Consider the following 21,391-nt stretch of genomic DNA (forward strand, 5'->3'; position numbering starts at 1 on the left):
AACCACTTAGCCAAAGCACCGATTTTAGTGATACAGAAGGGATCATTAATTTAGTATTGGTGATCAAATTCTGTGCCTGTGTTAAAGTGTCTTAATATGTATTCTAATGTTAAACAAGCAAGTATTCCTAATCTGTAAACAAGAATAGCTATGTTGTATTACAAAAGAACACATTTTAAACTCAATCCCATATTTTGAATAGTTCATAAATAAGTGTTTTACATATATTCATCAATATTGCTCAAATCTAGGGTTATATTTCATCTGCCTCTTGCTCATTGAAATACCTTTTTGATTTTGCAATCACAGTATTGTTACTATAATATTGAAATCACTTTCAGTTTTTATTAGGTTTAAGATGGTCTGTTCAACCCAAAAGATAAATCAGACTTTTCTAATATAATTGAATCGCAGGACGAATTAATGAAAATAGATTTTTATTTAAGAATGAGGAAAGCAAGGCACTGCTGAGATTTGAACTCAGGATCTCCTGTTTACTAGACAGGCGCTTTAACAGGCTAAGCCACAGCACCTTCTGGAAAATGATTTAAAGAACAGTTTGCCATATGGTGTTCAAGAGAATCCTGAGTTTTTCCCTTTCATAATCATTTCTCAGTTCAGAAAACGCTCTACTCAACTACTTTAGACGAGGATACTGATCCTATTCATAAACACCTCATTGATATATTGCTTATCCTGTTCATAAATGTTTTAATTATGCCTTCTTTAAGAATGCATTACTTGATTTCAACTCTAGAATGATTTTTTATCTCTATTTTGCTCTTTGTCACTCTTTTTTCCCTTTTTCATTCAAAGCATTACTTAGAAAATCTTCACAATACCACGTTTTTTAGTTTTTCAATTTAAGATGACCCATTCTAATGTTCACAGAACAACACTTTTCTTTTTAAAATGTATTAAACATTTGCGTGATGAAAATTATTTTTACATGTAAGGACCAATAATAAGGTGCTGCTGAGATTTGAACTCAGGATTTCCTGTTTACGAGACAGGCGCTTTAACCACTTAGCCAAAGCACCTATTTTAGTGATACAGAAGGGATCATTAATTTAGTATTGGTGATCAAATTCTGTGCCTGTGTTAAAGTGTCTTAATATGTATTCTAATGTTAAACAAGCAAGGATTCCTAATCTGTAAACAAGAATAGCTATGTTGTATTACAAAAGAACACATTTTAAACTCAATCCCATATTTTGAATAGTTCATAAATAAGTGTTTTACATATATTCATCAATATTGCTCAAATCTAGGGTTATATTTCATCTGCCTCTTGCTCATTGAAATTCCTTTTTGATTTTTGCAATCACAGTATTGTTACTATAATATTGAAAACACTTTCAGTTTTTATTAGGTTTAAGATGATCTGTTCAACCGAAAGATAAATCAGACTTTTCTAATTGAATTGAATCGCAGGACGACTTAATGAAAATAGTTTTTTATATAAGAATGAGGAAAGCAAGGCACTGCTGAGATTTAAACTCAGGATCTCCTGTTTACAAGACAGGCGCTTTAACCAGCTAAGCCACAGCACCCTCTTGAAAATGCTTTAAAGAACAGTTTGCCATATGGTGTTCAAGAGAATCCTGAGTTTTTCACTTTCATAATCATTTCTCAGTTCAGAAAACGCTCTACTCAACTACTTGAGACGAGGATACTGATCCTATTCATAAACACCTCATTGATATATTGCTTATCTTGTTCATAAATGTTTTAATCATGCCTTCTTTAAGAATGCATTACTTGAATTCAACTCTAGAATGATTTGTTATCTCTATTTTGCTTTTTGTCACTCTTTTTTCCCTTTTTCATTCAAAGCATTACTTTGAAAATCTTCACAATACCACGTTTTTTTGTTTTTCAATTTAAGATGACCCATTCTAATGTTCATAGAACAACACTTTTCTTTTTAAAATGTATTAAACATTTGCTTGATGAAAATTATTTTTACATGTAAGGACCAATAATAAAGTGCCGCTGAGATTTGAACTCAGGATTTCCTGTTTACGAGAAAGGCGCTTTAACCACTTAGCCACAGCACCTATTTTAGTGATACAGAAGGGATCATTAATTTAGTATTGGTGATCAAATTCTGTGCCTGTGTTAAAGTGTCTTAATATGTATTCTAATGTTAAACAAGCAAGGATTCCTAATCTGTAAACAAGAATAGCTATGTTGTATTACAAAAGAACACATTTTAAACTCAATCCCATATTTTGAATAGTTCATAAATAAGTGTTTTACATATATTCATCAATATTGCTCAAATCTAGGGTTATATTTCATCTGCCTCTTGCTCATTGAAATTCCTTTTTGATTTTTGCAATCACAGTATTGTTACTATAATATTGAAAACACTTTCAGTTTTTATTAGGTTTAAGGTGATCTGTTCAACCGAAAGATAAATCAGACTTTTCTAATTGAATTGAATCGCAGGACGACTTAATGAAAATAGTTTTTTATATAAGAATGAGGAAAGCAAGGCACTGCTGAGATTTGAACTCAGGATCTCCTGTTTACTAGACAGGCGCTTTAACAAGCTCAGCCACAGAACCCTCTTGAAAATGCTTTAAGAACCTGTTTGCCATATGGTGTTCAAGAGAATCTTGAGTTTTTCACTTTCATAATCATTTCTCAGTTCAGAAAACGCTCTACTCAACTACTTTAGACGAGGATACTGATCCTATTCATAAACACCTCATTGATATATTGCTTATCCTGTTCATAAATGTTTTAATTATGCCTTCTTTAAGAATGCATTAATTGATTTCAACTCTAGAATGATTTTTTATCTCTATTTTGCTCTTTGTCACTCTTTTTTCCCTTTTTCATTCAACGCATTACTTTGAAAATCTTCACAATACCACGTTTTTTTGTTTTTCAATTTAAGATGACCCATTCTAATGTTCACAGAACAACACGTTTCTTTTTAAAATGTATTAAACATTTGCGTGATGAAAATTATTTTTACATGTAAGGACAAATAATAAGGTGCTGCTTAGATTTGAACTCAGGATTTCCTGTTTACGAGTCAGGCGCTTTAACCACTTAGCCAAAGCACCGATTTTAGTGATACAGAAGGGATCATTAATTTAGTATTGGTGATCAAATTCTGTGCCTGTGTTAAAGTGTCTTAATATGTATTCTAATGTTAAACAAGCAAGTATTCCTAATCTGTAAACAAGAATAGCTATGTTGTATTACAAAAGAACACATTTTAAACTCAATCCCATATTTTGAATAGTTCATAAATAAGTGTTTTACATATATTCATCAATATTGCTCAAATCTAGGGTTATATTTCATCTGCCTCTTGCTCATTGAAATACCTTTTTGATTTTGCAATCACAGTATTGTTACTATAATATTGAAATCACTTTCAGTTTTTATTAGGTTTAAGATGGTCTGTTCAACCCAAAAGATAAATCAGACTTTTCTAATATAATTGAATCGCAGGACGAATTAATGAAAATAGATTTTTATTTAAGAATGAGGAAAGCAAGGCACTGCTGAGATTTGAACTCAGGATCTCCTGTTTACTAGACAGGCGCTTTAACAGGCTAAGCCACAGCACCTTCTGGAAAATGATTTAAAGAACAGTTTGCCATATGGTGTTCAAGAGAATCCTGAGTTTTTCCCTTTCATAATCATTTCTCAGTTCAGAAAACGCTCTACTCAACTACTTTAGACGAGGATACTGATCCTATTCATAAACACCTCATTGATATATTGCTTATCCTGTTCATAAATGTTTTAATTATGCCTTCTTTAAGAATGCATTACTTGATTTCAACTCTAGAATGATTTTTTATCTCTATTTTGCTCTTTGTCACTCTTTTTTCCCTTTTTCATTCAAAGCATTACTTAGAAAATCTTCACAATACCACGTTTTTTAGTTTTTCAATTTAAGATGACCCATTCTAATGTTCACAGAACAACACTTTTCTTTTTAAAATGTATTAAACATTTGCGTGATGAAAATTATTTTTACATGTAAGGACCAATAATAAGGTGCTGCTGAGATTTGAACTCAGGATTTCCTGTTTACGAGACAGGCGCTTTAACCACTTAGCCACAGCACCTATTTTAGTGATACAGAAGGGATCATTAATTTAGTATTGGTGATCAAATTCTGTGCCTGTGTTAAAGTGTCTTAATATGTATTCTAATGTTAAACAAGCAAGGATTCCTAATCTGTAAACAAGAATAGCTATGTTGTATTACAAAAGAACACATTTTAAACTCAATCCCATATTTTGAATAGTTCATAAATAAGTGTTTTACATATATTCATCAATATTGCTCAAATCTAGGGTTATATTTCATCTGCCTCTTGCTCATTGAAATTCCTTTTTGATTTTTGAAATCACAGTATTGTTACTATAATATTGAAAACACTTTCAGTTTTTATTAGGTTTAAGATGATCTGTTCAACCGAAAGATAAATCAGACTTTTCTAATTGAATTGCAGGACGACTTAATAAAAATAGTTTTTTATTTAAGAATGAGGAAAGCAGGGCACTGCTGAGATTTGAACTCAGGATCTCCTGTTTACTAGACAGGCGCTTTAACCAGCTAAGCCACAGCACCCTCTTGAAAATGCTTTAAAGAACAGTTTGCCATATGGTGTTCAAGAGAATCCTGAGTATTTCACTTTCATAATCATTTCTCAGTTCAGAAAATGCTCTACTCAACTACTTTAGACGAGGATACTGATCCTATTCATAAACACCTCATTGATATATTGCTTATGTTGTTCATAAATGTTTTAATCATGCCTTCTTTAAGAATGCATTACTTGAATTCAACTCTAGAATGATTTTTTATCTCTATTTTGCTTTTTGTCACCCTTTTTTCCCTTTTTCTTCCAAAGCATTACTTTGAAAATCTTCACAATACCACGTTTTTTTGTTTTTCAATTTAAGATGACCCATTCTAATGTTCACAGAACAACAATTTTCTTTTTAAAATGTATTAAACATTTGCGTGATGAAAATTATTTTTACATGTAAGGACAAATAATAAGGTGCTGCTTAGATTTGAACTCAGGATTTCCTGTTTACGAGACAGGCGCTTTAACCACTTAGCCAAAGCACCTATTTTAGTGATACAGAAGGGATCATTAATTTAGTATTGGTGATCAAATTCTGTGCCTGTGTTAAAGTGTCTTAATATGTATTCTAATGTTAAACAAGCAAGGATTCCTAATCTGTAAACAAGAATAGCTATGTTGTATTACAAAAGAACACATTTTAAACTCAATCCCATATTTTAAATAGTTCATAAATAAGTGTTTTACCTATATTCATCAATATTGCTCAAATCTAGGGTTATATTTCATCTGCCTCTTGCTCATTGAAATTCCTTTTTGATTTTTGCAATCACAGTATTGTTACTATAATATTGAAAACACTTTCAGTTTTTATTAGGTTTAAGATGATCTGTTCAACCGAAAGATAAATCAGACTTTTCTAATTGAATTGAATCGCAGGACGACTTAATGAAAATAGTTTTTTATTTAAGAATGAGGAAAGCAAGGCACTGTTGAGATTTGAACCCAGGATCTCCTGTTTACTAGACAGGCGCTTTAACCAGCTAAGCCACAGCACCCTCTTGAAAATGCTTTAAGGAACAGTTTGCCATATGGTGTTCAAGAGAATCCTGAGTTTTTCACTTTCATAATCATTTCTCAGTTCAGAAAATGCTCTACTCAACTACTTTAGACGAGGATACTGATCCTATTGATAAACACCTCATTGATATATTGCTTATCCTGTTCATAAATGTTTTAATTATGCCTTCTTTAAGAATGCATTACTTGATTTCAACTCTAGAATGATTTTTATCTCTATTTTGTTCTTTGTCACTCTTTTTTCCCTTTTTCATTCAAAGCATTACTTTGAAAATCTTCACAATACCACGTTTTTTAGTTTTTCAATTTAAGATGACCCATTCTAATGTTCACAGAACAACACTTTTCTTTTTAAAATGTATTAAACATTTGCGTGATGAAAATTATTTTTACATGTAAGTACCAATAATAAGGTGCTGCTGAGATTTGAACTCAGGATTTCCTGTTTACGAGACAGGCGCTTTAACCACTTAGCCACAGCACCTATTTAAGTGATACAGAAGGGATCATTAATTTAGTATTGGTGATCAAATCCTGTGCCTGTGTTAAAGTGTCTTAATATGTATTCTAATGTTAAACAAGCAAGGATTCCTAATCTGTAAACAAGAATAGCTATGTTGTATTACAAAAGAACACATTTTAATTTCAATACCATATTTTGAATAGCTCATAAATAAGTGTTTTACATATATTCATCAATATTGCTCAAATCTAGGGTTATATTTCATCTGCCTCTTGCTCATTGAAATACCTTTTTGATTTTGCAATCACAGTATTGTTACTATAATATTGAAATCACTTTCAGTTTTTATTAGGTTTAAGATCATCTGATCAACCGAAAGATAAATCAGACTTTTCAAATGTAATTGAATCGCAGGACGAATTAATGAAAATTGTTTTTATTGAAGAATGAGGAAAGCAAGGCACTGCTGAGATTTGAACTCAAGATCTCCTGTTTACTAGACAGGCGCTTTAACCAGCTAAGCCACAGCACCCTCTTGAAAATGCTTTAAAGAACAGTTTGCCATATGGTGTTCAAGAGAATCCTGAGTTTTTCACTTTCATAATAATTTCTCAGTTCATAAAACGCTCTACTCAACTACTTTAGACGAGGATACTGATCCTATTGATAAACACCTCATTGATATATTGCTTATCCTGTTCATAAATGTTTTAATTATGCCTTCTTTAAGAATGCATTACTTGATTTCAACTCTAGAATGATTTTTTATCTCTATTTTGCTCTTTGTCACTCTTTTTTCCCTTTTTCATTCAAAGCATTACTTTGAAAATCTTCACAATACCACGTTTTTTTGTTTTTCAATTTAAGATGACCCATTCTAATGTTCACAGAACAACACTTTTCTTTTTAAAATGTATTAAACATTTGCGTGATGAAAATTATTTTTACATGTAAGGACCAATAATAAGGTGCTGCTGAGATTTAAACTCAGGATTTCCTGTTTACGAGACAGGCGCTTTAACCACTTAGCCACAGCACCTATTTTAGTGATACAGAAGGGATCATTAATTTTGTATTGGTGATCAAATTCTGTGCCTGTGTTAAAGTGTCTTAATATGTATTCTAATGTTAAACAAGCAAGGATTCCTAATCTATAAACAAGAATAGCTATGTTGTATCACAAAAGAACACATTTTAAACTCAATCCCATATTTTGAATAGTTCATAAATAAGTGTTTTACATATATTCATCAATATTGCTCAAATCTAGGGTTATATTTCATCTGCCTCTTGCTCATTGAAATACCTTTTTGATTTTGCAATCACAGTATTGTTACTATAATATTGAAATCACTTTCAGTTTTTATTAGGTTTAATATGGTCTGTTCAACCCAAAAGATAAATCAGACTTTTCTAATATAATTGAATCGCAGGACGAATTAATGAAAATAGATTTTTATTTAAGAATGAGGAAAGCAAGGCACTGCTGAGATTTGAACTCAGGATCTCCTGTTTACTAGACAGGCGCTTTAACAGGCTAAGCCACAGCACCTTCTTGAAAATGCTTTAAAGAACAGTTTGCCATATGGTGTTCAAGAGAATCCTGAGTTTTTCCCTTTCATAATAATTTCTCAGTTCAGAAAACGCTCTACTCAACTACTTTAGACGAGGATACTGATCCTATTCATAAACACCTCATTGATATATTGCTTATCCTGTTCATAAATGTTTTAATTATGCCTTCTTTAAGAATGCATTACTTGATTTCAACTCTAGAATGATTTTTTATCTCTATTTTGCTCTTTGTCACTCTTTTTTCCCTTTTTCATTCAAAGCATTACTTAGAAAATCTTCACAATACCACGTTTTTTAGTTTTTCAATTTAAGATGACCCATTCTAATGTTCACAGAACAACACTTTTCTTTTTAAAATGTATTAAACATTTGCGTGATGAAAATTATTTTTACATGTAAGGACCAATAATAAGGTGCTGCTGAGATTTGAACTCAGGATTTCCTGTTTACGAGACAGGCGCTTTAACCACTTAGCCACAGCACCTATTTTAGTGATACAGAAGGGATCATTAATTTAGTATTGGTGATCAAATTCTGTGCCTGTGTTAAAGTGTCTTAATATGTATTCTAATGTTAAACAAGCAAGGATTCCTAATCTGTAAACAAGAATAGCTATGTTGTATTACAAAAGAACACATTTTAAACTCAATCCCATATTTTGAATAGTTCATAAATAAGTGTTTTACATATATTCATCAATATTGCTCAAATCTAGGGTTATATTTCATCTGCCTCTTGCTCATTGAAATTCCTTTTTGATTTTTGCAATCACAGTATTGTTACTATAATATTGAAAACACTTTCAGTTTTTATTAGGTTTAAGATGATCTGTTCAACCGAAAGATAAATCAGACTTTTCTAATTGAATTGCAGGACGACTTAATAAAAATAGTTTTTTATTTAAGAATGAGGAAAGCAAGGCACTGCTGAGATTTGAACTCAGGATCTCCTGTTTACTAGACAGGCGCTTTAACCAGCTAAGCCACAGCACCCTCTTGAAAATGCTTTAAAGAACAGTTTGCCATATGGTGTTCAAGAGAATCCTGAGTATTTCACTTTCATAATCATTTCTCAGTTCAGAAAATGCTCTACTCAACTACTTTAGACGAGGATACTGATCCTATTCATAAACACCTCATTGATATATTGCTTATCTTGTTCATAAATGTTTTAATCATGCCTTCTTTAAGAATGCATTACTTGAATTCAACTCTAGAATGATTTTTTATCTCTATTTTGCTTTTTGTCACCCTTTTTTCCCTTTTTCATTCAAAGCATTACTTTGAAAATCTTCACAATACCACGTTTTTTTGTTTTTCAATTTAAGATGACCCATTCTAATGTTCACAGAACAACAATTTTCTTTTTAAAATGTATTAAACATTTGCGTGATGAAAATTATTTTTACATGTAAGGACAAATAATAAGGTGCTGCTTAGATTTGAACTCAGGATTTCCTGTTTACGAGATAGGCGCTTTAACCACTTAGCCAAAGCACCTATTTTAGTGATACAGAAGGGATCATTAATTTAGTATTGGTGATCAAATTCTGTGCCTGTGTTAAAGTGTCTTAATATGTATTCTAATGTTAAACAAGCAAGGATTCCTAATCTGTAAACAAGAATAGCTATGTTGTATTACAAAAGAACACATTTTAAACTCAATCCCATATTTTGAATAGTTTATAAATAAGTGTTTTACATATATTCATCAATATTGCTCAAATCTAGGGTTATATTTCATCTGCCTCTTGCTCATTGAAATTCCTTTTTGATTTTTGCAATCACAGTATTGTTTCTATAATATTGAAAACACTTTCAGTTTTTATTAGGTTTAAGATGATCTGTTCAGCCGAAAGATAAATCAGACTTTTCTAATTGAATTGAATCGCAGGACGACTTAATGAAAATAGTTTTTTATATAAGAATGAGGAAAGCAAGGCACTGCTGAGATTTAAACAAAGGATCTCCTGTTTACAAGACAGGCGCTTTAACCAGCTAAGCCACAGCACCCTCTTGAAAATGCTTTAAAGAACAGTTTGCCATATGGTGTTCAAGAGAATCCTGAGTTTTTCACTTTCATAATCATTTCTCAGTTCAGAAAACGCTCTACTCAACTACTTTAGACGAGGATACTGATCCTATTGATAAACACCTCATTGATATATCGCTTATCCTGTTCATAAATGTTTTAATTATGCCTTCTTTAAGAATGCATTACTTGATTTCAACTCTAGAATGATTTTTTATCTCTATTTTGCTCTTTGTCACTCATTTTTCCCTTTTTCATTCAAAGCATTACTTTGAAAATCTTCACAATACCACGTTTTTTTGTTTTTCAATTTAAGATGACCCATTCTAATGTTCACAGAACAACACTTTTCTTTTTAAAATGTATTAAACATTTGCGTGATGAAAATTATTTTTACATGTAAGGACCAATAATAAGGTGCTGCTGAGATTTGAACTCAGGATTTCCAGTTTACGAGACAGGCGCTTTAACCACTTAGCCACAGCACCTATTTTAGTGATACAGAAGGGATCATTAATTTAGTATTGATGATCAAATTCTGTGCCTGTGTTAAAGTGTCTTAATATGTATTCTAATGTTAAACAAGCAAGGATTCCTAATCTGTAAACAAGAATAGCTATGTTGTATTACAAAAGAACACATTTTAAACTCAATCCCATATTTTGAATCGTTCATAAATAAGTGTTTTACATATATTCATCAATATTGTTCAAATCTAGTGTTATATTTCATCTGCCTCTTGCTCATTGAAATTCCTTTTTGATTTTTGCAATCACAGTATTGTTACTATAATATTGAAAACACTTTCAGTTTTTATTAGGTTTAAGATGATCTGTTCAACCGAAAGATAAATCAGACTTTTCTAATTGAATTGAATCGCAGGACGACTTAATGAAAATAGTTTTTTATTTAAGAATGAGGAAAGCAAGGCACTGCTGAGATTTGAACTCAGGATCTCCTGTTTACTAGACAGGCGCTTTAACCAGCTAAGCCACAGAACCCTCTTGCAAATGCTTTAAGGAACAGTTTGCCATATGGTGTTCAAGAGAATCCTGAGTTTTTCACTTTCATAATAATTTCTCAGTTCATAAAACGCTCTACTCAACTACTTTAGACGAGGATACTGATCCTATTGATAAACACCTCATTGATATATTGCTTATCCTGTTCATAAATGTTTTAATTATGCCTTCTTTAAGAATGCATTACTTGATTTCAACTCTAGAATGATTTTTTATCTCTATTTTGCTCTTTGTCACTCTTTTTTCCCTTTTTCATTCAAAGCATTACTTTGAAAATCTTCACAATACCACGTTTTTTTGTTTTTCAATTTAAGATGACCCATTCTAATGTTCACAGAACAACACTTTTCTTTTTAAAATGTATTAAACATTTGCGTGATGAAAATTATTTTTACATGTAAGGACCAATAATAAGGTGCTGCTGAGATTTAAACTCAGGATTTCCTGTTTACGAGACAGGCGCTTTAACCACTTAGCCACAGCACCTATTTTAGTGATACAGAAGGGATCATTAATTTTGTATTGGTGATCAAATTCTGTGCCTGTGTTAAAGTGTCTTAATATGTATTCTAATGTTAAACAAGCAAGGATTCCTAATCTATAAACAAGAATAGCTATGTTGTATCACAAAAGAACACATTTTAAACTCAATCCCATATTTTGAATAGTTCATAAATAAGTGTTTTACATATATTCATCAATATTGCTCAAATCTAGGGTTATATTTCATCTGCCTCTTGCTCATTGAAATACCTTTTTGATTTTGCAATCACAGTATTGTTACTATAATATTGAAATCACTTTCAGTTTTTATTAGGTTTAAGATGATCTGTTCAACCGAAAGATAAATCAGACTTTTCTAATTGAATTGAATCGCAGGACGACTTAATGAAAATAGTTTTTTATTTAAGAATGAGGAAAGCAAGGCACTGCTGAGATTTGAACTCAGGATCTCCTGTTTACTAGACAGGCGCTTTAACCAGCTAAGCCACAGCACCCTCTTGCAAATGCTTTAAGGAACAGTTTGCCATATGGTGTTCAAGAGAATCCTGAGTTTTTCACTTTCATAATCATTTCTCAGTTCAGAAAATGCTCTACTCAACTACTTTAGACGAGGATACTGATCCTATTCATAAACACCTCATTGATATATTGCTTATCCTGTTCATAAATGTTTTAATTATGCCTTCTTTAAGAATGCATTAATTGATTTCAACTCTAGAATGATTTTTTATCTCTATTTTGCTCTTTGTCACTCTTTTTTCCCTTTTTCATTCAAAGCATTACTTTGAAAATCTTCACAATACCACGTTTTTTGTTTTTCAATTTAAGATGACCCATTCTAATGTTCACAGAACAACACTTTTCTTTTTAAAATGTATTAAACATTTGCGTGATGAAAATTATTTTTACATGTAAGGACCAATAATAAGGTGCTGCTGAGATTTGAACTCAGGATTTCCAGTTTACGAGACAAGCGCTTTAACCACTTAGCCACAGCACCTATTTTAGTGATACAGAAGGGATCATTAATTTAGTATTGGTGATCAAATTCTGTGCCTGTGTTAAAGTGTCTTAATATGTATTCTAATGTTAAACAAGCAAGGATTCCTAATCTGTAAACAAGAATAGCTATGTTGTATTACAAAAGAACACATTTTAAACTCAATCCCATATTTTGAATAGTTCATAAATAAGTGTTTTACATTATATTCATCAATATTGTTCAAATCTAGGGTTATATTTCATCTGCCTCTTGCTCATTGAAATTCCTTTTTGATTTTTGCAATCACAGTATTGTTACTATAATATTGAAAACACTTTCAGTTTTTATTAGGTTTAAGATGATCTGTTCAACCGAAAGATAAATCAGACTTTTCTAATTGAATTGAATCGCAGGACGACTTAATGAAAATAGTTTTTTATTTAAGAATGAGGAAAGCAAGGCACTGCTGAGATTTGAACTCAGGATCTCCTGTTTACTAGACAGGCGCTTTAACCAGCTAAGCCACAGCACCCTCTTGAAAATGCTTTAAGGAACAGTTTGCCATATGGTGTTCAAGAGAATCCTGAGTTTTTCACTTTCATAATCATTTCTCAGTTCAGAAAACGCTCTACTCAACTACTTTAGACGAGGATACTGATCCTATTGATAAACACCTCATTGATATATTGCTTATCCTGTTCATAAATGTTTTAATTATGCCTTCTTTAAGAATGCATTACTTGATTTCAACTCTAGAATGATTTTTATCTCTATTTTGTTCTTTGTCACTCTTTTTTCCCTTTTTCATTCAAAGCATTACTTTGAAAATCTTCACAATACCACGTTTTTTAGTTTTTCAATTTAAGATGACCCATTCTAATGTTCACAGAACAACACTTTTCTTTTTAAAATGTATTAAACATTTGCGTGATGAAAATTATTTTTACATGTAAGGACCAATAATAAGGTGCTGCTGAGATTTGAACTCAGGATTTCCTGTTTACGAGACAGGCGCTTTAACCACTTAGCCACAGCACCTATTTAAGTGATACAGAAGGGATCATTAATTTAGTATTGGTGATCAAATCCTGTGACTGTGTTAAAGTGTCTTAATATGTATTCTAATGTTAAACAAGCAAGGATTCCTAATCTGTAAACAAGAATAGCTATCTTGTATTACAAAAGAACACATTTTAATTTCAATACCATATTTTGAATAGCTCATAAATAAGTGTTTTACATATATTCATCAATATTGCTCAAATCTAGGGTTATATTTCATCTGCCTCTTGCTCATTGAAATACCTTTTTGATTTTGCAATCACAGTATTGTTACTATAATATTGAAATCACTTTCAGTTTTTATTAGGTTTAAGATCATCTGAAAGATAAATCAGACTTTTCAAATGTAATTGAATCGCAGGACGAATTAATGAAAATTGTTTTTTATTGAAGAATGAGGAAAGCAAGGCACTGCTGAGATTTGAACTCAAGATCTCCTGTTTACTAGACAGGCGCTTTAACCAGCTAAGCCACAGCACCCTCTTGAAAATGCTTTAAAGAACAGTTTGCCATATGGTGTTCAAGAGAATCCTGAGTTTTTCACTTTCATAATAATTTCTCAGTTCATAAAACGCTCTACTCAACTACTTTAGACGAGGATACTGATCCTATTGATAAACACCTCATTGATATATTGCTTATCCTGTTCATAAATGTTTTAATTATGCCTTCTTTAAGAATGCATTACTTGATTTCAACTCTAGAATGATTTTTTATCTCTATTTTGCTCTTTGTCACTCTTTTTTCCCTTTTTCATTCAAAGCATTACTTTGAAAATCTTCACAATACCACGTTTTTTAGTTTTTCAATTTAAGATGACCCATTCTAATGTTCACAGAACAACACTTTTCTTTTTAAAATGTATTAAACATTTGCGTGATGAAAATTATTTTTACATGTAAGGACCAATAATAAGGTGCTGCTGAGATTTGAACTCAGGATTTCCTGTTTACGAGACAGGCGCTTTAACCACTTAGCCACAGCACCTATTTTAGTGATCCCGAAGGGATCATTAATTTAGTATTGGTGATCAAATTCTGTGCCTGTGTTAAAGTGTCTTAATATGTATTCTAATGTTAAACAAGCAAGGATTCCTAATCTGTAAACAAGAATAGCTATGTTGTATTACAAAAGAACACATTTTAAACTCAATACCATATTTTGAATAGCTCATAAATAAGTGTTTTACATATATTCATCAATATTGCTCAAATCTAGGGTTATATTTCATCTGCCTCTTGCTCATTGAAATACCTTTTTGATTTTGCAATCACAGTATTGTTACTATAATATTGAAATCACTTTCAGTTTTTATTAGGTTTAAGATCATCTGATCAACCGAAAGATAAATCAGACTTTTCAAATGTAATTGAATCGCAGGACGAATTAATGAAAATTGTTTTTTATTGAAGAATGAGGAAAGCAAGGCACTGCTGAGATTTGAACTCAAGATCTCCTGTTTACTAGACAGGCGCTTTAACCAGCTAAGCCACAGCACCCTCTTGAAAATGCTTTAAAGAACAGTTTGCCATATGGTGTTCAAGAGAATCCTGAGTTTTTCACTTTCATAATCATTTCTCAGTTCAGAAAACGCTCTACTCAACTACTTTAGACGAGGATACTGATCCTATTGATAAACACCTCATTGATATATTGCTTATCCTGTTCATAAATGTTTTAATTATGCCTTCTTTAAGAATGCATTACTTGATTTCAACTCTAGAATGATTTTTTATCTCTATTTTGCTCTTTGTCACTCTTTTTTCCCTTTTTCATTCAAAGCATTACTTTGAAAATCTTCACAATACCACGTTTTTTTGTTTTTCAATTTAAGATGACCCATTCTAATGTTCACAGAACAACACTTTTCTTTTTAAAATGTATTAAACATTTGCGTGATGAAAATTATTTTTACATGTAAGGACCAATAATAAGGTGCTGCTGAGATTTGAACTCAGGATTTCCTGTTTACGAGACAGGCGCTTTAACCACTTAGCCACAGCACCTATTTTAGTGATACAGAAGGGATCATTAATTTTGTATTGGTGATCAAATTCTGTGCCTGTGTTAAAGTGTCTTAATATGTATTCTAATGTTAAACAAGCAAGGATTCCTAATCTATAAACAAGAATAGCTATGTTGTATCACAAAAGAACACATTTTAAACTCAATCCCATATTTTGAATAGTTCATAAATAAGTGTTTTACATATATTCATCAATATTGCTCAAATCTAGGGTTATATTTCATCTGCCTCTTGCTCATTGAAATACCCTTTTGATTTTGCAATCACAGTATTGTTACTATAATATTGAAATCACTTTCAGTTTTTATTAGGTTTAAGATGATCTGTTCAACCGAAAGATAAATCAGACTTTTCTAATTGAATTGCAGGACGACTTAATAAAAATAGTTTTTTATTTAAGAATGAGGAAAGCAAGGCACTGCTGAGATTTAAACTCAGGATCTCCTGTTTACAAGACAGGCGCTTTAACCAACTAAGCCACAGCACCCTCTTGAAAATGCTTTAAAGAACAGTTTGCCATATGGTGTTCAAGAGAATCCTGAGTTTTTCACTTTCATAATCATTTCTCAGTTCAGAAAACGCTCTACTCAACTACTTTAGACGAGGATACTGATCCTATTGATAAACACCTCATTGATATATCGCTTATCCTGTTCATAAATGTTTTAATTATGCCTTCTTTAAGAATGCATTACTTGATTTCAACTCTAGAATGATTTTTTATCTCTATTTTGCTCTTTGTCACTCTTTTTTCCCTTTTTCATTCAAAGCATTACTTTGAAAATCTTCACAATACCACGTTTTTTGTTTTTCAATTTAAGATGACCCATTCTAATGTTCACAGAACAACACTTTTCTTTTTAAAATGTATTAAACATTTGCGTGATGAAAATTATTTATACATGTAAGGACGAATACTAAGGTGCTGCTTAGATTTGAACTCAGGATTTCCTGTTTACGAGACAGGCGCTTTAACCACTTAGCCAAAGCACCTATTTTAGTGATACAGAAGGGATCATTAATTTAGTATTGGTGATCAAATTCTGTGCCTGTGTTAAAGTGTCTTAATATGTATTCTAATGTTAAACAAGCAAGGATTCCTAATCTGTAAACAAGAATAGCTATGTTGTATTACAAAAGAACACATTTTAAACTCAATCCCATATTTTGAATAGTTCATAAATAAGTGTTTTACATATATTCATCAATATTGCTCAAATCTAGGGTTTTATATTTCATCTGCCTCTTGCTCATTGAAATTCCTTTTTGATTTTTGCAATCACGGTATTGTTACTATAATATTGAAAACACTTTCAGTTTTTATTAGGTTTAAGATGATCTGTTCAACCGAAAGATAAATCAGACTTTTCTAATTGAATTGAATCGCAGGACGACTTAATGAAAATAGTTTTTTATATAAGAATGAGGAAAGCAAGGCACTGCTGAGATTTAAACTCAGGATCTCCTGTTTACAAGACAGGCGCTTTAACCAGCTAAGCCACAGCACCCTCTTGAAAATGCTTTAAAGAACAGTTTGCCATATGGTGTTCAAGAGAATCCTGAGTTTTTCACTTTCATAATCATTTCTCAGTTCAGAAAACGCTCTACTCAACTACTTTAGACGAGGATACTGATCCTATTGATAAACACCTCATTGATATATTGCTTATCCTGTTCATAAATGTTTTAATTATGCCTTCTTTAAGAATGCATTACTTGATTTCAACTCTAGAAGGATTTTTTATCTCTATTTTGCTCTTTGTCACTCATTTTTCCCTTTTTCATTCAAAGCATTACTTTGAAAATCTTCACAATACCACGTTTTTTTGTTTTTCAATTTAAGATGACCCATTCTAATGTTCACAGAACAACACTTTACTTTTTAAAATGTATTAAACATTTGCGTGATGAAAATTATTTTTACATGTAAGGACCAATAATAAGGTGCTGCTGAGATTTGAACTCAGGATTTCCAGTTTACGAGACAAGCGCTTTAACCACTTAGCCACAGCACCTATTTTAGTGATACAGAAGGGATCATTAATTTAGTATTGGTGATCAAATTCTGTGCCTGTGTTAAAGTGTCTTAATATGTATTCTAATGTTAAACAAGCAAGGATTCCTAATCTGTAAACAAGAATAGCTATGTTGTATTACAAAAGAACACATTTTAAACTCAATCCCATATTTTGAATAGTTCATAAATAAGTGTTTTACATATATTCATCAATATTGTTCAAATCTAGGGTTATATTTCATCTGCCTCTTGCTCATTGAAATTCCTTTTTGATTTTTGCAATCACAGTATTGTTACTATAATATTGAAAACACTTTCAGTTTTTATTAGGTTTAAGATGATCTGTTCAACCGAAAGATAAATCAGACTTTTCTAATTGAATTGAATCGCAGGACGACTTAATGAAAATAGTTTTTTATTTAAGAATGAGGAAAGCAAGGCACTGCTGAGATTTGAACTCAGGATCTCCTGTTTACTAGACAGGCGCTTTAACCAGCTAAGCCACAGCACCCTCTTGAAAATGCTTTAAGGAACAGTTTGCCATATGGTGTTCAAGAGAATCCTGAGTTTTTCACTTTCATAATCATTTCTCAGTTCAGAAAACGCTCTACTCAACTACTTTAGACGAGGATACTGATCCTATTGATAAACACCTCATTGATATATTGCTTATCCTGTTCATAAATGTTTTAATTATGCCTTCTTTTAGAATGCATTACTTGATTTCAACTCTAGAATGATTTTTATCTCTATTTTGTTCTTTGTCACTCATTTTTCCCTTTTTCATTCAAAGCATTACTTTGAAAATCTTCACAATACCACGTTTTTTTGTTTTTCAATTTAAGATGACCCATTCTAATGTTCACAGAACAACACTTTACTTTTTAAAATGTATTAAACATTTGCGTGATGAAAATTATTTTTACATGTAAGGACCAATAATAAGGTGCTGCTGAGATTTGAACTCAGGATTTCCAGTTTACGAGACAAGCGCTTTAACCACTTAGCCACAGCACCTATTTTAGTGATACAGAAGGGATCATTAATTTAGTATTGGTGATCAAATTCTGTGCCTGTGTTAAAGTGTCTTAATATGTATTCTAATGTTAAACAAGCAAGGATTCCTAATCTGTAAACAAGAATAGCTATGTTGTATTACAAAAGAACACATTTTAAACTCAATCCCATATTTTGAATAGTTCATAAATAAGTGTTTTACATATATTCATCAATATTGTTCAAATCTAGGGTTATATTTCATCTGCCTCTTGCTCATTGAAATTCCTTTTTGATTTTTGCAATCACAGTATTGTTACTATAATATTGAAAACACTTTCAGTTTTTATTAGGTTTAAGATGATCTGTTCAACCGAAAGATAAATCAGACTTTTCTAATTGAATTGAATCGCAGGACGACTTAATGAAAATAGTTTTTTATTTAAGAATGAGGAAAGCAAGGCACTGCTGAGATTTGAACTCAGGATCTCCTGTTTACTAGACTGGCGCTTTAACCAGCTAAGCCACAGCACCCTATTGCAAATGCTTTAAGGAACAGTTTGCCATATGGTGTTCAAGAGAATCCTGAGTTTTTCACTTTCATAATCATTTCTCAGTTCAGAAAATGCTCTACTCAACTACTTTAGAGGAGGATACTGATCCTATTCATAAACACCTCATTGATATATTGCTTATCCTGTTCATAAATGTTTTAATCATGCCTTCTTTAAGAATGCATCACTTGAATTCAACTCTAGAATGATTTTTTATCTCTATTTTGCTCTTTGTCACTCTTTTTTCCCTTTTTCATTCAAAGCATTACTTTGAAAATCTTCACAATACCACGTTTTTTGTTTTTCAATTTAAGATGACCCATTCTAATGTTCACAGAACAACACTTTTCTTTTTAAAATGTATTAAACATTTGCGTGATGAAAATTATTTTTACATGGAAGGACGAATACTAAGGTGCTGCTTAGATTTGAACTCAGGATTTCCTGTTTACGAGACAGGCGCTTTAACCACTTAGCCAAAGCACCTATTTTAGTGATCCAGAAGGGATCATTAATTTAGTATTGGTGATCAAATTCTGTGCCTGTGTTAAAGTGTCTTAATATGTATTCTAATGTTAAACAAGCAAGGATTCCTAATCTGTAAACAAGAATAGCTATGTTGTATTACAAAAGAACACATTTTAAACTCAATCCCATATTTTGAATAGTTCATAAATAAGTGTTTTACATATATTCATCAATATTGTTCAAATCTAGGGTCATTTTTCATCTGCCTCTTGCTCATTGAAATTCCTTTTTGATTTTTGCAATCACAGTATTGTTACTATAATATTGAAAACACTTTCAGTTTTTATTAGGTTTAAGATGATCTGTTCAACCGAAAGATAAATCAGACTTTTCTAATTGAATTGAATCTCAGGACGACTTAATGAAAATAGTTTTTTATTTAAGAATGAGGAAAGCAAGGCACTGCTGAGATTTGAACTCAGGATCTCCTGTTTACTAGACAGGCGCTTTAACCAGCTAAGCCACAGCACCCTCTTGCAAATGCTTTAAGGAACAGTTTGCCATATGGTGTTCAAGAGAATCCTGAGTTTTTCACTTTCATAATCATTTCTCAGTTCAGAAAATGCTCTACTCAACTACTTTAGACGAGGATACTGATCCTATTCATAAACACCTCATTGATATATTGCTTATCCTGTTCGTAAATGTTTTAATTATGCCTTCTTTAAGAATGCATTAATTGATTTCAACTCTAGAATGATTTTTTATCTCTATTTTGCTCTTTGTCACTCTTTTTTCCCTTTTTCATTCAAAGCATTACTTTGAAAATCTTCACAATACCACGTTTTTTGTTTTTCAATTTAAGATGACCCATTCTAATGTTCACAGAACAACACTTTTCTTTTTAAAATGTATTAAACATTTGCGTGATGAAAATTATTTTTACATGTAAGGACGAATACTAAGGTGCTGCTTAAATTTGAACTCAGGATTTCCTGTTTACGAGACAGGCGCTTTAACCACTTAGCCAAAGCACCTATTTTAGTGATACAGAAGGGATCATTAATTTAGTATTGGTGATCAAATTCTGTGCCTGTGTTAAAGTGTCTTAATATGTATTCTAATGTTAAACAAGCAAGGATTCCTAATCTGTAAACAAGAATAGCTATGTTGTATTACAAAAGAACACATTTTAAACTCAATCCCATATTTTGAATAGTTCATAAATAAGTGTTTTACATATATTCATCAATATTGCTCAAATCTAGGGTTTTATATTTCATCTGCCTCTTGCTCATTGAAATTCCTTTTTGATTTTTGCAATCACGGTATTGTTACTATAATATTGAAAACACTTTCAGTTTTTATTAGGTTTAAGATGATCTGTTCAACCGAAAGATAAATCAGACTTTTCTAATTGAATTGAATCGCAGGACGACTTAATGAAAATAGTTTTTTATATAAGAATGAGGAAAGCAAGGCACTGCTGAGATTTAAACTCAGGATCTCCTGTTTACAAGACAGGCGCTTTAACCAGCTAAGCCACAGCACCCTCTTGAAAATGCTTTAAAGAACAGTTTGCCATATGGTGTTCAAGAGAATCCTGAGTTTTTCACTTTCATAATCATTTCTCAGTTCAGAAAACGCTCTACTCAACTACTTTAGACGAGGATACTGATCCTATTGATAAACACCTCATTGATATATTGCTTATCCTGTTCATAAATGTTTTAATTATGCCTTCTTTAAGAATGCATCACTTGAATTCAACTCTAGAATGATTTTTTATCTCTATTTTGCTCTTTGTCACTCTTTTTTCCCTTTTTCATTCAAAGCATTACTTTGAAAATCTTCACAATACCACGTTTTTTGTTTTTCAATTTAAGATGACCCATTCTAATGTTCACAGAACAACACTTTTCTTTTTAAAATGTATTAAACATTTGTGTGATGAAAATTATTTTTACATGTAAGGACGAATAATAAGGTGCTGCTTAGATTTGAACTCAGGATTTCCTGTTTACAAGACAGGCGCTTTAAC

At 31.6% G+C, this 21,391-nt stretch overlaps 19 non-coding genes across 19 annotated transcripts; all 19 read right to left on the minus strand.

The window, feature by feature from the left end:
• Positions 1-967: 967 nt before the first annotated feature.
• TRNAT-CGU (transfer RNA threonine (anticodon CGU)) lies at positions 968-1,040 on the minus strand. Its single transcript has one exon. It is a non-coding gene; the product is annotated as a tRNA-Thr (tRNA).
• A 2,987-nt stretch (positions 1,041-4,027) lies between these two features.
• TRNAT-CGU (transfer RNA threonine (anticodon CGU)) lies at positions 4,028-4,100 on the minus strand. Its single transcript has one exon. It is a non-coding gene; the product is annotated as a tRNA-Thr (tRNA).
• A 434-nt stretch (positions 4,101-4,534) lies between these two features.
• Positions 4,535-4,608, minus strand: TRNAT-AGU (transfer RNA threonine (anticodon AGU)). The gene has a single exon. It is a non-coding gene; the product is annotated as a tRNA-Thr (tRNA).
• Positions 4,609-6,061: 1,453 nt separating this feature from the next.
• TRNAT-CGU (transfer RNA threonine (anticodon CGU)) lies at positions 6,062-6,134 on the minus strand. Its single transcript has one exon. It is a non-coding gene; the product is annotated as a tRNA-Thr (tRNA).
• A 945-nt stretch (positions 6,135-7,079) lies between these two features.
• TRNAT-CGU (transfer RNA threonine (anticodon CGU)) lies at positions 7,080-7,152 on the minus strand. The gene has a single exon. It is a non-coding gene; the product is annotated as a tRNA-Thr (tRNA).
• A 947-nt stretch (positions 7,153-8,099) lies between these two features.
• TRNAT-CGU (transfer RNA threonine (anticodon CGU)) lies at positions 8,100-8,172 on the minus strand. The gene has a single exon. It is a non-coding gene; the product is annotated as a tRNA-Thr (tRNA).
• A 434-nt stretch (positions 8,173-8,606) lies between these two features.
• TRNAT-AGU (transfer RNA threonine (anticodon AGU)) lies at positions 8,607-8,680 on the minus strand. The gene has a single exon. It is a non-coding gene; the product is annotated as a tRNA-Thr (tRNA).
• Positions 8,681-10,134: 1,454 nt separating this feature from the next.
• Positions 10,135-10,207, minus strand: TRNAT-CGU (transfer RNA threonine (anticodon CGU)). Its single transcript has one exon. It is a non-coding gene; the product is annotated as a tRNA-Thr (tRNA).
• A 947-nt stretch (positions 10,208-11,154) lies between these two features.
• Positions 11,155-11,227, minus strand: TRNAT-CGU (transfer RNA threonine (anticodon CGU)). The gene has a single exon. It is a non-coding gene; the product is annotated as a tRNA-Thr (tRNA).
• A 438-nt stretch (positions 11,228-11,665) lies between these two features.
• Positions 11,666-11,739, minus strand: TRNAT-AGU (transfer RNA threonine (anticodon AGU)). Its single transcript has one exon. It is a non-coding gene; the product is annotated as a tRNA-Thr (tRNA).
• Positions 11,740-12,172: 433 nt separating this feature from the next.
• Positions 12,173-12,245, minus strand: TRNAT-CGU (transfer RNA threonine (anticodon CGU)). The gene has a single exon. It is a non-coding gene; the product is annotated as a tRNA-Thr (tRNA).
• Positions 12,246-12,685: 440 nt separating this feature from the next.
• TRNAT-AGU (transfer RNA threonine (anticodon AGU)) lies at positions 12,686-12,759 on the minus strand. Its single transcript has one exon. It is a non-coding gene; the product is annotated as a tRNA-Thr (tRNA).
• A 433-nt stretch (positions 12,760-13,192) lies between these two features.
• On the minus strand, positions 13,193-13,265 carry TRNAT-CGU (transfer RNA threonine (anticodon CGU)). The gene has a single exon. It is a non-coding gene; the product is annotated as a tRNA-Thr (tRNA).
• Positions 13,266-14,203: 938 nt separating this feature from the next.
• Positions 14,204-14,276, minus strand: TRNAT-CGU (transfer RNA threonine (anticodon CGU)). The gene has a single exon. It is a non-coding gene; the product is annotated as a tRNA-Thr (tRNA).
• Positions 14,277-15,222: 946 nt separating this feature from the next.
• Positions 15,223-15,295, minus strand: TRNAT-CGU (transfer RNA threonine (anticodon CGU)). The gene has a single exon. It is a non-coding gene; the product is annotated as a tRNA-Thr (tRNA).
• Positions 15,296-17,257: 1,962 nt separating this feature from the next.
• On the minus strand, positions 17,258-17,330 carry TRNAT-CGU (transfer RNA threonine (anticodon CGU)). The gene has a single exon. It is a non-coding gene; the product is annotated as a tRNA-Thr (tRNA).
• Positions 17,331-17,769: 439 nt separating this feature from the next.
• Positions 17,770-17,843, minus strand: TRNAT-AGU (transfer RNA threonine (anticodon AGU)). Its single transcript has one exon. It is a non-coding gene; the product is annotated as a tRNA-Thr (tRNA).
• A 433-nt stretch (positions 17,844-18,276) lies between these two features.
• On the minus strand, positions 18,277-18,349 carry TRNAT-CGU (transfer RNA threonine (anticodon CGU)). Its single transcript has one exon. It is a non-coding gene; the product is annotated as a tRNA-Thr (tRNA).
• A 1,458-nt stretch (positions 18,350-19,807) lies between these two features.
• Positions 19,808-19,881, minus strand: TRNAT-AGU (transfer RNA threonine (anticodon AGU)). The gene has a single exon. It is a non-coding gene; the product is annotated as a tRNA-Thr (tRNA).
• Between the last annotated feature and the right edge of the window lie 1,510 nt (positions 19,882-21,391).

The sequence above is a fragment of the Triturus cristatus genome, chromosome 8 (assembly GCF_964204655.1).
Source record: "Triturus cristatus chromosome 8, aTriCri1.1, whole genome shotgun sequence".
NCBI lineage: Eukaryota > Metazoa > Chordata > Amphibia > Caudata > Salamandridae > Triturus > Triturus cristatus.